The sequence below is a fragment of the Hyperoodon ampullatus genome, assembly GCF_949752795.1.
Source record: "Hyperoodon ampullatus genome assembly, chromosome: 20".
NCBI classification, from domain to species: Eukaryota; Metazoa; Chordata; class Mammalia; order Artiodactyla; family Ziphiidae; genus Hyperoodon; species Hyperoodon ampullatus.
The window spans coordinates 7,788,768-7,806,608 of NC_136933.1; positions in this window are offsets into that span (position 1 = coordinate 7,788,768).

The following is a 17,841-nucleotide window of genomic DNA, read 5'->3' on the forward strand; positions in this document are numbered from 1 at the left end:
AGTATCCAGTCTTACATTTAGGTCTTTAACGTGGTAACTCTTCAAAAGTGGTAATAGAGCCTGGACGTGAACTGGGGTGTGCTGACTCTTGAAGCTGCTGTGGCTTTTTCCAGAAACCAGAAGTGGCCCGTCCAAATGCAGCAGAGGCAGCTGTGTCCTGGAGAAGCCTCTGCCAGGCAGATGGACACTTCTTCCTGGGGTTCCCCCCCCACCTATTTCCTTAGCACTTTCCTACCGGCTGGTTTCAAGGGAGCTCACTTTGCTTCCTTGGGGAATAAGGAGGGTGCCTCCTGGTTGCACCCTCAGCTGAGCCCACCCAACCAAGCTGGGCTTCTCCGGGCCTTTTCGAGTCTTTATTGTAGACTCTGCCCTCTGAACCCCAATCCTGCTCTCAAGAGGACAGAGTTAGAGGAATGGCCTGCTTCTTGCTTCCCAGCCATCCTCTCCGGGACTTACCTCTGGCTACACCCAGGCGGCAGGGAAGCTGGGGTGTGGCCCCAGACCTGCAGAGGAAGCCCAGGGGTGTTGGCAGGACACGCAGAGCCCAGTGGGAGACCCCACTGCCACCTACGGTGGGGACCACAGGAGGATCTGTTCTCTATCCCGCCACTGTGAGGTTGCTTTTACTTCCCACTGGACTTGTGTTCTGGGCTCCTCCGCAGGAAGCCAGGACCCCTCAGCCTGGTCTGGAATTCCTGTTGAGAACTCCACCTCCAACGTCCACCCTTAGGCTGGGAGTGGAGCTGGGCCGGCCTCAGGCTGTGGGCGGCCTTGGAGGATCACAGGGGGAGCCGCAGCTGGGAGGCTTGTAGAAGGCTGATTGTCTATTCACCAAGCGCGTGCCACAGACGGTGCCTGGGGGCCTCTGCACACCCAGGTAGCGCTGCCCACAGCTCCATGCATATCTGGAGGCCTCACAAATTTTACTTTGATTTTGGAAATAATGTACACCTAGTGTAAGAAGTTTACAAAATGTGCAGGTGTGTAAGAAAGAAATACAAAAATAACTCATCAGCCTACTACTTCAAGATGGCCACTGTTACCATCCTGTTGTATTTCTTTCCACTCTCTCTCTGCCTAATAGGCCATATGGCATATATGTCTGTGTGCGTGTACATATATAATAGCTATGCTTATGCACTTAACACTCTCCTGGTTTCCCCCAAATCAGGGAAGTGCCAGCTAGAGGCCTGGGAGTTCCTCTTGCCCTGTCTTTCCCCACCACTGCCCACCGCACCCTCACCTCTCGCCAGGTCCTGCTAATCATGGCTCCTAACAGTGGCTCTGAACTGGTCTGCCCGCATCACACCGTCCCCTCCCTCCCCTCTTAGCCCAGCAACTAACTTCTTTGGCCCAGACTGTCTGGCTCCACCTCTTACTGCTGTGCAACCTTAGGCAAGTTACTTCACGTCGCTGAGTCTCACTTCCCTGTCTCACAAAGCGGTACGGATTAAATAAGTGAATCCATGCAGCGCTTAGACGGGCGCCTGCACACGGCAGGAAGTTGCCACGGTGCCACCAGAGGCTACCCTCCTTGTAAAATACGGCCGGCCCCCTGCCCTTAGGGTGAGTGAGTGAGAGCAGTCTGAGATCCACAAGGTTTGGCCTCCACCCTCCTCTCTGGTCCTCCTCCCCCTCCCTCCCCCTCCCTCCTCTCCCCCTTCCCCTCCCCCTCCCCCTCCCCCTCCCCCTCCCCTCCCCTCCCCCTCCCCTCCCCCTCCCCTCCCCCTCCCCTCCCCCTCCCCTCCCCTCCCCTCCCCTCCCCTCCCCCCTCTCCCCCTCCCCCTCCCCCTCCCCTCCCCTCCCCCTCCCCTCCCCCTCCCCCTCCCTCCTCTCCCCCTTCCCCTCCCCCTCCCCCCTCCCCTCCCCTCCCCTCCCCTCCCCTCCCCCTCCCCTCCCCTCCCCTCCTCTCCCCTCCCCCTCCCCTCCCCTCCCCCTCCCCTCCCCCTCCCCCTCCCCTCCCCCCTTCCCTCCCCTCCCCCCTCCTCCCCCCCCCCCTCCTCCTTCTTCTCTCTCCCTCTCTCTCTCTCAGTCCTTGGAGTTGCCACAATGTCTCTGCACCTCCTCTTCTCTCTGCTTGAGCACTTTCCCCTCTGCATCCTCTCACCTATAATGTGATTATTACACACTTGCTTTGTGCCCCCATTTTTCTCTCATAAGTAACATAAATATGTCTTTGCCCATAAATCTTCATGCACACCTCTGATTATGTCCTCAAAATAGATCCTTAGGAGTGGAAATTTCTGGATCAAAGATTATGAACATTTTTTTAAGGCTTTTGAGGAATGTTGCCAGATCACCTTCATTTTAAAAAAATTTTGTTACTGAAGTATAGTTGACTTACAATGTTGGATTCATTTCTGCTGAACAGCAAAGTGATTCAGTTATACATATATACGTATATTCCTTTTCATATTCTTTTCCACTATGGTTTATCACAGGATATTGAAGATAGTTCCCTGTGCTCTACAGTAGGACCTTGCTGTTTATCCATCCTGTATATAATAGTTTGCATCTGCTAACCCCAAACTCTCAAGCCATGCCCCCCTCCACCCAGGCAACCACAAGTCTGTTCTCTATGTCTGTGAGTCTGTAGATACGTTCACTTGTGTCATATTTTAGATTCCACATCTCAGTGATATCATATGACGTCATATGAAATCACTTTCTAGAAAGCAAACACATACTACTTAGTCTTCCTGACACAGGTCCCTTTCTTGGGCTTCTGCGGCATTTTGTTTTGGTCTTTCATCTAGCAATGATCGCATCTCCTTTGTGTTGGAGTCATTTGTTTACTCTGTTTCCTTAACTAGATTCTAAACTCTTCGGGGCAGGGGCTGTGTCTCGTTCATCTCTGTCTCTCCCTAGAGACCTAGTTCCTGGCATGTGCCCGAGGGGAACCTCTGCTGAGCTGCACCGAGTTGGACATATGAGTTGTCAGTCCCTTTCCACAGTGGGATGGAAATCAGGAATCAGTGGGTCCCAAAATGTCTACAAAGAGGGAAAATCCAACACTTGCTGCACCCTGCAGCTAGAGGCAGGGCCTCCTTGCCTCTTCCCAGCCTAATGGTAGAGGGAGAGAAGACCCCAGTATGAATGTGGTTTCCTGGTTCTGAGCGGGGGAGCGGTCACGTGTGAAGGAGCAGCGGCTCAGGCGGCCCTGGGCGTGGGGTGCCCGGGAGGGCCGTGTCCTTTGCGGGGGAGGAGTTCCCAGGACCTTGCTTACTTCCCCGCAGGGCAGATGTCTTCGCTTGGCCCCCCGGGTCCTGTCTCTGGGTGAGAAGACAGAGCAGATGGCCCCCTGACCAGTTTCACTGGGGGTGTCCTGTCCTCACGCCCACCCCCAGGGCCATCAGCACATGGGCTTCCAGGGCCCTTCAGGCATGTGGAGGCTAGGCCCTCCCGGTTCCTGCGCCTCTGCGGCCGCTTCCCGGATGTCACCTCGTTCTAGGCTGGACACTGGGCACTCAGAACCTTTAACTCAACCTTTCTTTCTAAAAGAGTTGGGAAGAAGTCCCTATGTCCCCCAATGACACCTGGAGCCAGTTGGCCTCTGGGGCTCCTGCTAGGAGGCGTTTCTGCCCCAGAGAGAAGCACTTAAGGCTTCATCCCGGAATGCTTGGTTTGGAAAAGCTGTGAGGCTTCATCTGGAACCAGCCCTCCTGTTTTGAGATGGGGACTCAGAGCTGTGGATTGTCCCCAGCCTGGCCCGTCCTGTACTATCAGGGCTCAATGCTGCACCCATATGTGTGTGACACTCACTCACTCACTGTTCACAAAGTGACTCGTTTCATCATCCCCCAAACCCAGAGAGGTAGCTGCTGTCGTGCTCATTTTACAGATGGGGAAGCTGCAGCTCAAAGAGGTCACAAACCCCAGGGAGGCTGAGCCGGGAACGGAACCAGGGGGTCTGGTTCCAGCGTCCTGGCTCCAGGGCCGTGCGCTGGGCTGCTCCCTGAGAGGGGCTGAGGATGGCTCCAGGTCCCTGGGTCCTGGGCAGGCTATGTGTGCGGGTGTGTGTACATATGTACATATGTATATGAGTGTGTGTGTGTGTGACAGAGAGAGAGAGAGAGAGAGAGAGAGAGAGACTTCGTTCAACCTGATGTGGAAGCTCTCAGGGCTTGGGTGACACTGAGGGGGCCGTGGGGTCTGGTCACACAGTGGAAAGTGGAAAGGGCTTAGCACAGAGCCAGACCTGAGTTTGAGCTCCGACTCAGCCGCTTATTAGCTGTGTGACTTTTGGCATTCTGCTTGACTTCTCTGAACCTTGATGTCCTTATTTGTAAATGGAAGGGGTGTCTACCTCAGTGTTGTTAGAAGGATTAAATATATTCATTTAGGTCAATGGTGAAAGGCAATGCCTAGCACATGGTAGGCCCTAAAATAAATATTATTTATCTTCACCTTTTCGATCATTCCAGGCAAGCTGAGAGGTGGAGGGGGTTTGCTCTTTCCTCCATTTTCCAGAATATTCTCTTTTCCTAGGCACTTTGTTCTGTCATTTACCCACCACAAATGTCAGTTTCATTTTCATCAAAGGATCACAGGCTTTATATAATAAATTTTTAACAATAAACATCAATTTTTACATTGAATAAAGGTTAAGAGAAAGAGGGCAAGGCTTAACCCCAAAGCACAAGACCTTAAAAAAAGCAAGAGTCTTCCTGGTGCCTCCCAGGTACCCCCACCTGTTCATTCTGCCTGTGTTAAGGCAGATTCTGGAAGATCTTCTCCCTTCCTTGTCTTTGGACCTGGGCTTGGAGGCTTTGCTCGGGGCCCACAATCTCGACTGTGTCCCTGGACACCAGCCACTGGCTCTGGACGTGCCCAGCCCAGCTGAGCTGCCCTCGGAGCTGTCAGCACCGGTGTGTGTGCTGGAATGCCAGCCTGGGGGCTTTGGGGAGGGAAGGTGCGGGAAGCAGGTGAGAATGTGCCAGGCTGGTTTGCATTCACTGTCAGCGTGGAAACAGCCCGTAAATCACGGTGCACAGCTGAGGGTACCCAGAGCAGGGGTGAGGAGGGAACGTGGGGCTGTCATGTGGGCAGAAGCAGGCTTGGGGCTCAGGCCAGGAGGTGGAAGCTCCAGGGAGGCTGCTTTTAACTCAGGGTAAAAACAAAACAAAACAATACAAAATTTATAGATACACAATACTGTATATAAAGTAGGTTAACAACAAGGACCTACTGTGTAGCACAGGGAACTACATTCAGCAACTTGTAATAATCTATAATGGGAAAGAATCTGAAAAAGAATATATATATATATATATATATATATATATATATATATATATATATATATAACTGAATCACTTTGCTGTATACCTGAAACATTGTAAACCAACTATACTTCAATTAAAAAAAAAAAGGTCTAACACTGGGATAGGCTGCTGTAAGGTGGTGAGCTCCCCATCCTTAGAGGTATTCCAGAGCCTGATGCTCACCCTTGGGTGCTGTGGTTGTAAGCACTCTTGTGCTGGGCAGGAGATGCATCCTTCCAACCCTGAGATTCCCCACGCCTGGGAATGTGATTTTCAAACTGAAGGGGATAGGCATTTACTTTCACTTAATTACATGTACGTTGTACTAACCACGTGCCAGGCTCTGTTCTAATTGCTTACGCATATTAACTCATTGAATTAATGAGTACCATGAGGTAGGTCCTCATATTTCCATTTTATAGCTGGGGAAACTGAGGCATAGATAAGAAGCTTGCCCAAGAGTTCCCAGCTAGTCAGTCTGACTCCAGGGTCTGTTCTCCTGCCCACTCTGCTGCTGTGGTCCTGTCTCCTGGGGCGTTTCCAGGAGGCTTGGTTGCAGCATCTTAGTCCAGGCACGGCTGAGGGGCATCTGGGGCAAAGTCCGACAGCAGGTCCTGGAAGGAGTCCCTTTCTGCAGGCACATCTTATAACCCGAAGGATGTGGTGACAGACAGGGTAGTCCCCCGTGTAACAGAGAGAGGGGCAGACCCTCTCCCAAAGCAGGAAGCTCATAGTGACAGAGAATCTGGATGCTTGGAAGCCCAGGTAGGAAAGGGACAGAAAGATGTCTGTTCCAGGGCCTGAGGAACAGGGAGGGGGCTCTGCCAGTCCCAGGGGACTTCACCAAGACGGGGACTCAGGCCCGGGGACAGGGTGAAGACTAGGGCATCAGAACTGCCAAGTGATGTCGGAAGCATTCAGAAAGAGGACTCGGAGTGGAGCCCCCGGGCTGGGCTGGGTCGGCTGCCCCAGGAGAGGAGGGCCGGCTTCAGAATGCAGAGACCGCGGTTTAATCCCCTGACCTGCCACTTTCACTCCTTGTGTGACGAGGTCAGCATGGCCAACCACTCTGACCCTCGGTTTCCTTATCTTCAAAGGTGGGTAATGATAACTACCTTGCATGATGGTGGGACGGGGCGGGGTGGGGTGGAGTCAAATCAGGTAGTATTTACTCACATAGAGGCTTGCGAACAAGAGGTGCTCACCACGTGCCTGTGTGCCTTCGTTGCTCTTTTCTCGGGTGGGGATTGATTTTAGAGATGGAGGGAGAGTGTGTTGGGGAGCGGGCTGGAGACGGGACGAGGCAGGAGGCTACGGAGGGCAGGGCTGGGAAAGCCAAGCCATTGGACAAACCCCGCCTACTCTGGTGCCAGCGACCACGTCGGGTTCATCAGGTTAGTCAAGGCTTTCCGGGACCCTCTGGGTACCAACCTCAGGATCCGGTAACTGGGGGCTATGGAAGGGGCGACTTCTAAAGAACAACTGGGATTTCAAGTTCATGTGTTGGAAAACCATCCCCAGGGCCAGGGAGTGGACTGGCTCCCCCCTGCACTGAAGGAGCAGAAAGCTTCCCCTCAGCAACCCCTCTCCCACGTTCCCTCCTGTCATTCTCTGAGCGCCCTTGGACGCCCCTCCATCTTCTCGCCTGGAAAATGAATGGACTGGGATGGGAAGATGTCTAAGGCTAATTACATATCTTCCCTGGTCTTAGAGACCAAACATTTTATTTTTCTGCTCATCTGAAAATTTAGAAGAATCACTTCCAATCAAGGCAGCCAGACTTAACAGAAAGGTTCACAAATTGAGAATAACAATAGTAAGTTCTAATGTTTAGATCTATTGAGTTCTAGAATTGGTGACGATGTCCTATGTATTAGGTTTAACATTTATAATATTCCTATGTTGGAGATGAGGCTGCCAAGGACCAGAGGAGTTAAGTGATTTGCTGGAGGTCACACAGCTGGTTAGTGGTAAAGCCAGGCTCCTCACCAGGGTCTTCCAGTCCCAGCTCTGATTCAAAGTAACTGCCCATGTCTAGGTGGGCCTTAGTTTCCCCATCTGTAAAATGGGTGGATGCTTCCCTCTGGCAATCAAAGGTTATGATCTTATGATTTCTCTGTCCCTGGGAGTGCGGGGCTTTCTCTCGGTGCTGGTTGATACATTTCTGTCTCGGTCTCCACAGCATTTGGAAATCACTCTGTTTCCTACTCTGTTGTTAATGCTGACTACTGCTAAACGAAGGCTTGAAAGTAGGCCCCGAAGGGTAGTCTCAAGATGGCTCTGGATTCTCTTCTCAATTTGTAGGGTGTGGGGAGATTTTCAAAATCACATTTCTGATTGAAAGGAGCCATCAAGGCCATCCTGTGTCCGAGGGGCTCTGCCTGGTGGGTTTGGAGTCCAAGTCCTTGCCTTCAGCAGGATGCACGAGATGACCTGGCGAGGTTCCCAACCTCCTGCTTCTTTCAAGCCTCCTTGAGGAAGGCATGTCTATGGCAGGCCCTGGGTAACACATTACAGTGTTTCACAACCCTCCTCTCCAGGAAGCTGTTCTTAATGTTTAACCTTAATCCCTCCCGCTGTAACTCAAGGTCCCTTCCTCTTGTTGAGTGCAAATGCAGGACAACTGCTCTGGCTCATGGTCTGACATCAGCTATTATTTCTCAAGACGACCCTGCGAGACAGGCCAGGGTCATTAGACCCAGTGTGGTGCTCAGCGCACACGTGTCTATTCCTGCCCGCGTGACCACAGACAGGCTCGCTGGGCCCGCGAATAGCTGCCTGTTTCTGGGGGTGTCTCTTAAGACACTTGTCTCCTGACGTCTGTATCACACTGTGGACCCCAGAGGGCAGAGACCACACCTGTTTGGCTGGCTTCCTAACGACCCTTCTGTGGCTCTCCACGGCTGAGCCCGCTTTCCCAAAGGGAGCTGTTTTAGGGAAGTGGCTGAGAATGGAAATCTGAGGCAACCAATCGGAGGCAGTATCCGGATGACACTCCTGGGCTCCTCCTTCATCTTGGATGTGGCTCTATTTCGGGGCTATCTTCGCCAATGGGCAAAGCTGAGGATGTTCCCCTGGGGTGCACGATTCCCTGCCCTCCCGAAGGGCCACGTTGAGGGCGAGAGAAAGGGCCATGGGGGTTCTGTGGCTGCTTGGACGTTGTCCTGCCTGCTGTCCTTTCTGCAAGGAGGCAGGGATGAAATCTAACCCAGCGATTTGCCGCACCCATCATCGCTAAGAACACAGTATCATCAACAAGAGCAGAACCCAGGGGCCTGCTGGGTGAACGTGCCCTTCTCAGCTCCTGTCTTATCTGGCGCTGTCTCTGGTCTCTGTTTAGAGTAACATGGCAACGTGTTTGGAAGAACAGGTGAGCAAGTGTGAGGGAATTTCAGGGGCCTGGGCCAGAGTGTCGCCTCTTCCCGGTTTCGTTTTGATGGCAACTTCCCAACCCTCTGAAAAGTGTCCCTGGTGGTTTGAGGCCCAGGCCCCTGTGCCCTCTCCCCAGATGGCAAGGAGGGACTTCAAGGCTCCACCTGCCCCAGGCACTGCCTCCCAGGGGCTCTCTTTCTCTAGGAGGCTGCATTCCTGTCCATAAACCTCCTTCTCCGGGGCTTAGAGCCGGAGCTGTTCCTGATGTTTATCAGACGCCTGGATCAAAGCTGTCCAGGTCATAAATTTTGGTGGCTGTCGGGCCCCCGGGGCAGCTGAAGAGGGTTGACAGCCCTTTGGGCCTCAAAGGAAAAAATTCCATCCACTCCACCCACTTCCGTCTCTGCCAAGAAGCTGTCCTCTCAGAGCCCCCCGCTGGGCCGTCCTTTCCTGGGAGCTGCTTCTGGAGATGGGCTTGTCTGGGGGAGAGAGAAAGCAGGGCGAACGGGAAGGGGGCGGGAGGGGACCCCCTGTGTGTGTGAGTGTGTGTGTGAGTGCACACGAGGGGCGCTGTGTGCCTTCACCTGTGTGGTTGTGAGATGCTTTGTGGGCGCCTTCACAGGTGGGCAGCTGGAGGGAGGGGGAGACAGAACCCTTAGACCCAAACCCCTCATTTTATAGGAGAGGCCAAGGCCCAGGAGGATGAAGAGCCTGCTCACAGCCCACAGCTCGGGCTCCTCAGGAAACCAGACCACGAAACCAGCGCCTAGCTGCCCGTCAGGAGCAGGACGTCAAGGCCGCAGGAATCATCCGTCAGGATTCGAAACATCGAGAAAGGTCTAGGGAAGCCCTCCTCACCCTTCTCTAGCGTTCGTGGAGGCAGTGCCTGTGGGTTTTGCAGGCACCTCAGGGGCTGTGTGACTGACACCCACGAGGAACTTGAGGCTGGAGGAGAAAATGAAATGCAACTGGAAGATCTCAGAAACCGTCGGGTGGTGAGCCGCTGGTGCCCCCTCCCTGGACAGTGATGGTGGGTGTGGAACTTTCCGTCTGGATGTTGTAGGAGGCCTCAACGGTCCTCTGTTTGCCGCAGGACACTGGAGGCTTTGGGGCTGAGATTTTAGCTCTCCTGGGAAGGGCACAGGACTGTTCAGGCAAAACTCACCATTTTCTTTCCTCTTCAGGGTTTCCCTAAGAATCCCAAGTGCCAGGGAAGGAAGAGGTTGTAGAAACAACTTAGCTTGAGCCTTTTATTTACGCCACCCCCCACACTCCCCGGCCCCGAGGAAAATGAGGCCAGAGAAGGGAGGGGACTAGTGGCAGAAGGAAAGCCATCAGCCCAGAAACCCTGGTGTCTGGCCTGGCTTCCAGGGACTCAAGCCTGAGCCAGTTTACTAGACAAATGCACACAAGTGTTGCTGTCGATAAACCATAGATGTGCTTGTATAAAGCACGTAAACGTATATGGCCACGATTTCGGGAAAATGCCCCACAGATAAAAGTTGCTTTAAGTCCCCTATAAAATGTTAAAGGGGAGTCCTTAACTACTAGCCGCTCGGCAGGCTCTCAAAGGCGATGGTGGCAGCAGCTCCAGTGTTGACCGTTCAGCACCTGCGCATGTAAAGAGGAGGCCGAGAAGCAAAGGGGACGGAGACAGGGGATCAGGAGTCGCAGAGACTTGGGTTCCAGGCCAGGCTGGGCTCTCGATAACTGCTGACCTTGGGCAAATTCTCTCGCAGCTTCCTGATGTACTTTCCTCATAGGTAATCGTACGCAGCGCTGGGGACCTGGTATGTGCTCAGTAGGTGTCCCCTTTTAGAGATGCCTTGGAATCTTGGTCCAGGTCACATTGAAAATATCTCACTCTGGGAGGCAGAACCAAGGAGGACCTTGCCCCCTTGGATAGGATGCGGGCACTCAGGGTCTGTCGAAGCCTAGGGACAAATCCCCTGCAAGGTGAAGTGGGCCATGAGACCGCTGGGTTCTATTAACTCAGATTTATCCAAGTTGCAGATGTTGCCAGCGGCTTGGGTGGCTTTTAGGGCCTTTGTTCCATCTCGGGGGCTCACCCCTTGGCTGAGCTTTAGGGATCTGTTAAGGTCTGGATTGTGTCCCCCAAATTCATATGTTGAAGTCCTACCTCCAGTGCCTCAGAATGCAACTGTATTTAGAGATGGGGGTCTTAAGAGGCCATTAAGTTAAAATAAGGTCATTAGTGTGGGCCCTAATAAGAGGAGGACATTTGGACACAGACAGGCACCCAGGGAAGACCATGGGAAGACACAGGAAGAAGACGGCCGTCTACAAGCCAAGGAAAGAGACCTCAGAAACAACCCTGCTGACCCTGGGATCCTGGACTTCTTGCTCCCGGAACTGTGAGAAAATACACTTCAGCTGTCGAGGCCACTCCGTCTGTGGTTCCAGGTTACGGCAGCCGGAGCTGACTAACTTGGCTTGCACCCAGCCCTTCTCCTGAGGCCTGAGGAGCAGCAACGGCTGCCCCTCCCTGGAGCCCGGATTCCTGGACGGGACCAAGGGCCAGCGCTGCTTCTCAGACTTCTGTGTGTGTGGTTTTTAAAAATTGAAGCCTAGTTGATTTCCAATATTATATTAGTTTCTGGTGTACAACATAGTGATTCAATATTTTTATAGATGAAACTCTTTAAAAAGTTACTATATTGACTGTATTCCTGTCCCTTGCAATATAGTCTTGTAGCTCATTTATTTTATACATAGTACTTTGTGCCTCTTACTTCCCTGCCCCTACATTGCCCCTCCCCCCCCACTGGTTTATTCTCTAGATCTGTGAGTCTGTTTCTGTTTTGTTATATTCATGTTTATTTTATTTTTTAGGTTCCACATATAAGGGATATTATATACATATTTGTTTTTCTCTATCTGAGTTAATTCACTAAGCATAATATCCTCCGGGTCCATCCACATGGTTGCAAATGGCAGAATTTCATTCTTTTTTATGGCTGAGTAGTATTCCACTGTGTATATATACCACATCTTTTTTATCCATTCATCTGGTGATGGGCACTTGGGTTGCTTCCATGTCTTGGCTATTGTAAATAGTGCTGCTATGAACATTGGGATGCGTGTATCTTTTTGAATTAGTGTTTTCATTTTCTTTGGATATATACCCAGGGGTGGAATTGCTGGGTCATATGGTAGTTCTATTTTTAGCTTTTTGAGGAACCTCCCTACTGTTTTCCATAGAGGCTGCTATTGTCAAAAAGACCATAAATAACAAATGTTGGTAAAGATGTGGAGAAAAGGGAACCTAAGTAGGCTGTTGGTGGGAATGTAAATTGGTGCAGCCACTACAGACTTTTGTGTGCTTGAAAAATCTCCTTGAGCGGCTTGCGTTAAAGATGCAGAGTCCATGACCACTCCCCGCATTCAGAGCCTCATCCAGTTATGTCTGGGCAGGCGCCCTGGGGAGGTTCCCCAGTGGATCTGATGACAGGGTCCGTCCCTTGGAGACACTGTCTCGCCCTCAGACCCATCCAGGCTTGCCTTCCTGGGGGTTAGTGCTGAGGGGATGGTGGCAGGTGTCACTCCTCAGTCACCGAGGAGGCTGGAGGCCCTTCCCTGCACTCCACACCCCTGTCTCGCAGGTCTGCTGGTGACTGGAGACCTGGCAGCCTGGGGCCGAGTGAGTGGAGACAGGCCGGCCTGCAGGCGCGCCGGGTGGAGAGCGTGGCGGGTTGGCTGCTGTGCGGGGTGTGGGGAGGGTCTGAACTCCTCGGCGTCTCACTGTCGTCGGCTCCCAGCGTGACAGACGCACAAAGGTACCTTTTATAGGTGGGAAAGTATAGGTGCTTCCACTTCAAAGGCCTTGGCAGCCAGAGCTCTTCTTTGATAGATGGCCGTATTATTAATGGTGATTTATTGCCGGGGCCATTTTGACAACAGAAATAACCAGTTTCCCCAGCTTCTTGGCCTCTTCCCCCGCACCTGGCTGGATTTTTTTTGGCCGTAGGGGTTACCTCCCTGAACAAGGAGGCCGGGGCATCTGTTTAACGCACACAGATGAGGTATTGGCCTATTAACTTGTCATCATGTGTCATAAAGTTTAGTGAAATGCTGGCAGATTGTAATCCTAAAGAGGGCAATTGCCCTATTATTAAAGCGGCTTACTTTCTTTCTCTCTCTTTATTTCTCTCTCTCTCTCTCTCTCTCCCTCACCTCCTCTCCTGGCTGAGTTTGTTCTTACCTCTGTCCTACTTGCTTGATTAGTCACAAGCAGGAGTCTGCTGCTTTGCAATTATCCGAGTGAACCCGGCCTTGGCTAGGCAGAGCTCATGGGAAAGCAGATTACGGGAGCCTATCGCCCAGCTACTGGCTGCAGCCAACAGACGGGGTCTGTGGACACAGGGAGGTGTCCCAGCCCTGGCGGCTGCAGGCAGGCAGCAGAGAAGAGCAGGAGGTGTTGGGGTGGTTTCTGGCTCCAGCTAATGGGCGTTCTTTAGCATCCATTGCTTTTGCACATTACTTGGGTTTCTCTCCGGAGTTTATCTCCCTCTGCCTTTTCCTAGCTTGCTTTTGGATCTGGAGGTAGCAGTGGGGTGGTGGGGGGATTGAAGGAGAGGAATCACTTGATCTGAGCTTGAGTCCTGGCTGCCCCTCACTTGCTGCAATTCCTCAGCTGGAGACTCAGTTTCTAAATCTGTAAAATGGGGGTGACAATTCTTGCCCTGTCTACTTCACACAGCTTCAGAGAGGATCAAATCAGAAAACGGATGAAAGAGGATGGTTAATAGCAAATCACCCTGCAAATCTGGTGGATTATTGTAATTTCATATGCGCTGTCACAGAGTTTTGTTTCATGTCTAATTGAGCCTCAGGTCCTATTATTCCAAAGGATTGTAAGCCTATCAGGATCAGTCTTCTGTTTCTCTTTATGGTTCTTCAAGGCTGTGATGACCTTGGTTTCTAAATCAACTTGGGAGGCATTGTTTAACTCATGGTCTGAACAATGGGGATTTTCAGGCACATTCACGACAAACAGTGGCTCTGTGTACAGTGCTGGGTTAAGAATACAGAAACAAATAGGCTGGGGGCCAAACTGAAATGATTGAATCACAGTTTGTCAGATCTTGAAAGGACCTTAGGGAACAGCTAGTTTAATTATCCCATTTTATAGATTTGTAAGGTGAGGCTCAAAGAAGTATAACGACATTCCTGAAGTCAGCGGTGGTGGAACTAGAATTCATGTCGCTGACCCCCAGTCCAGTACTTTCTCACTGGGAGAAGCCTCTTAATGGCCATGATTCTGGCTGCTCCTTCTTTTCCACTAACAGAAGATTTCACCCCTCTCTTCAGGTATCCTCATCAATTCTCTCTCAGGGAAAGATCTTCTGGCAGTCATTTACACCCTAGTATGAATTTAACTCAATATTTAGCTCAGTCCGATGTGTTTGCTTTTGAAGCTTCATTCCCCATTAAACAGACAGAGCTGGGCTTTGTTCCCTGTCAACAGAGTTTCTAGTACTGGTGAGAAGAGAGGCAATGCTTTTTGAGGCAGAGACTTGTGATTCTCACCCCCTGAAATCATCTTAGCTGCTTACTCTGCAGGGCAGCCAGGGCTGGGCACTGCTGCCTCAGTTACACTGCTCTGGCCTGGATCTAGGTGTCCCGAGTTCAGAGCATGTTTGTCAGGACCTGTCAGGGAGTAAGGTCGGGTAGATGGCTGGAGTCAGACAGGTTTAAAAATGGAAAGAAGCAAGACAGAGTGGAGGTGGTCCCTAAACACGCTGACCCTTCATTTTGTTCCTGCTGTCTTTCCCGTAGCTGGAAAACCCTAGAAGCAGACGTGCTAAGAACTGTTTAAGTTCCAAGTGCCTGGTGCGGGGAGAGTTTCTAAGCCCTTACTGTGTGCCAGGCACTGTCCTGTGTGCAGGGTGGTGAGGAAACGACACACCATCAACCACGCAGAGCTCAAGTCTAGAGTCAGGGCCACAGGCGGGGGAGGGGGGACTCCCTGGGCAAACGTGCTGCCTTTCCTGCCTTTGCCCTTGAAGGGAGCAGCGATGCCCTTTCTGTAGGTCACCTTGAAACTTTGGTAGAATGTGATGAAGTCTAGCATTGATAAAGTGATGGCTGTGACTTTTGGTGTTTGGAAATACAAAGGGACGGAGAGGATTTAGAAATGATGAGAGAGAGAGAGAGAGAGAGGCGCAGAAGAACACCAGAATCCCTCTCATTTTAGGCATGTAGCTTACAGGGAAGCAAGGCAGCCACATGCAAATGTCCTTGCTGGCTTTAGGGAAGGGGCCTGGAGCCTGGGGCAAAGGCAGAGATGGCCATGCAGGGCCTCAGCCTAGAGGAGATAGATGGTGCCTGGAGCCAGGAGAACAGATGCTATCTCTGCAGGGAGAAGGAGATTGCAACCCTGAGTCTGTGCAAGTGCAGCCTGAGCTGGGATGGCGAGTAGCATTGCACGCTGCCCTCAGTTCCTTGTTCAGTGATCATCTGAGGGTTTGCTGAGGTTGACCAGCTGGCCGGTTGGTCCTGAGCACAGAGAAGAGTGGAAGATAAAGAAGGGCCAGGGCAGGGCTACTAGCCTCCCCCCACCCCCCAAGTGCACGATGAGACCTGTGGCCTTGCCGTCTGTGTGTGGTCCTGTCGGGGACAGACTGGCTCTGACTCCCCTGGGGCTTCAGGGAGGGCCCCTCCTTCCAAGGATCCAGGTGGTGAAGGAGAATGCTCTTTTTGCGGGCGGGGCGGGGGTGTCTTCTGAGAGCCACCCATCTCCCCTGCACCTGAGTGGAAGTACCTTGCCTGACCCCAGGGCCAGCCCCATGTAGCAAGGCCTCCTCGATGTCAGACCTGAAAGGCAACCCGCTGGCCCTGTAGGCTCTGGAGCTGACAGGTGTCTGACAGGTATCCCAGCCAGAGCCTGGAGGTGAGGGAGATAGGCCGGTTAAGCTCCTTTCCTCCTGGAGATGATAATTGCAGTGCAACAGCAGTGCTGTAATTGCTCAGTAAAGCCCTGGCCCCCCCGTGATAGACTGAGGGCTGAAACACTTTATCTGAACTGAGGATCCGTCATGTGCATGTACTTGGGTGTGCGGGGGATAGGAAGGGAGAAAAGGCAGCTCCGAGAACATTTCCAGAGGTGCTCGGGAAATTCCTAGCCCTCCTCCCTTCCCTGAAATATCATCTAGAAGGTCTTTCCAGAATTTATAGATCTATGGATCGCTTCCAGATCTTAGCACAGCATAGACACCTCATGAAATATTTACCTGGGATGATGACAGTGATGATGAAGATGGGGGGCGCCTGGAAGGGACTATGTTTTTGCCAAGTTTAATTAATTCAATTCAGCAACTATTTAACAAGTACGCATTCTTGCCCAGGGCTAGGAAAGCTCTAATTATTATTTTGGGGGAGGAAGGAGAGAAAGGCACTGAAAATATAAATAAAGATGACACAGGCTCTTTTCTCTAGAACCCTGACCTATTTTGAGGGGCCAGGCCATGCACAAACTGGCTGGCTGGGAGTGAGTGCGGGCAGGTGGAGCTGGGACGTAACGACAGGTGGTCCAGAGTGCAGCTCGGGGCACACGCACCTGGTGGGGTCCTTGCTCCGGCTCTTACTGTCTGTAGGATCGTGGGTTAGTTTCTAAACTAACCCGCCTCTAAAATGGAGACGGTGATATTCCCCAGCTCCCAAGGTTGACATGAAGGTTACATGATTTGGTGACTTAGCACCATCCCCGATCAGTAGCTCAGTAGGAAACATGGCCAACATGGTTGTGATGGAGAATGGGGATCCAGTGACAGAGCCAGGCTGCAGATGACCAGGAACCAAATGACTGTCACCGACTCAGGGCTCTGTGCATGCTGCCTATACCAATGGTTTCAATTTTTAAAAAAATTTAGAACCAGGGCATTTTTATTTAATTTAATTTATTTATTTTGGCCGCACCGTGTGGCTTGCAGGACCTTAGTTCCCTGACCAGGGATCGAACCTGTGCCCCCTGCAGTGGAAGCACGGTGTCTTACCACTGGACCGTCAGGGAATTCTCTAGAACCAGTTCATTTTAATAGGTAATATACATCCAAGTGGTTTAAAAGTTAAAAAGAACTGTGCATAGAAAAGGAAAATAGCTGCCTTCCTTGTCCCCTAAGTTCTCTTTTTCCTCTTCCCCGAGGCAACCTCTGTCACCAATTTCTGGGGTATCAGCATATAATGATGATGGTAATGATGAAAATAGCTAATACTCCTTAGGCTTACCATGTGCCCAGCATTATTTTAAGTGCTTATATTAATGCGTTTAATTCATATGCACATTCATATTTATACATTCATATTCATATACATAGCATACGGATTCATTTAATCGTTACAGTAATGATTTATAAGGTAGGTACCGTTGTTATCACTAGTTGTTGGAACATATAACATATAATTAGATATTTTTACTCTATTTTTTTCTATTTGAAACATTTACTTATATCTTTCCAATCTCAATATATAAGAAAAATTCCCTAAACAACAGTGATAATTAGGGAAGCGGATGGGCCATGGTCATTGGAGAGACTTCATAAAGGAACAGGGTTGGGGAGGATGGCGAGGTATATAGGTCGTGCTGTCAAACATCTACAGAAAACTTCACAAGAGTCTTGCAGCTCTTACTCCATTTCCCCCAAAACACGGCAGGGTGAGGTAGAGGTGACCATCTCCATTTTCATAGATGAGAAGAGAAATCAGAGGAGCTAAGTGACGTGCCCCAAACCTTACAACTGATCCCAAGCTGGCACTTAGCCCTCTCTGGCCTCCTGGTCCTTAGCCTAACATTTTGCCATGGCAACATGGTGGGATGGGGGGATCAAGCATGAGGAGAGATGGGGCAGTGAGAGAGCATTCCACTCCTTGTGGAGGCCAGACTGTTGAGTAGGAGTTCATGGGCAGGGAGAGTGGGAGAGAGACGGAGGTGAGACAGTGGGGGCTCCAGGGGGCTTCTCTTGAGCTTTAACCTTCTAGCAAGGAGAAGGTCTAAGTAGAGATGCCATCCTCTGGCGTCTTGTCCTTGGGGGTCCCTACCATCCAGACCCAACAGGGACCCAAACGGGGTGGGAGTGGAGCTTCTCGACACACTTCTCAGATGGGCCTTGAAAGATTTTGGACTTCTTTTGTGGGATAGAGAAATGGTCCCGCCCCACCCCCCGGGTTTGTAAAGGCTACAGAGGAA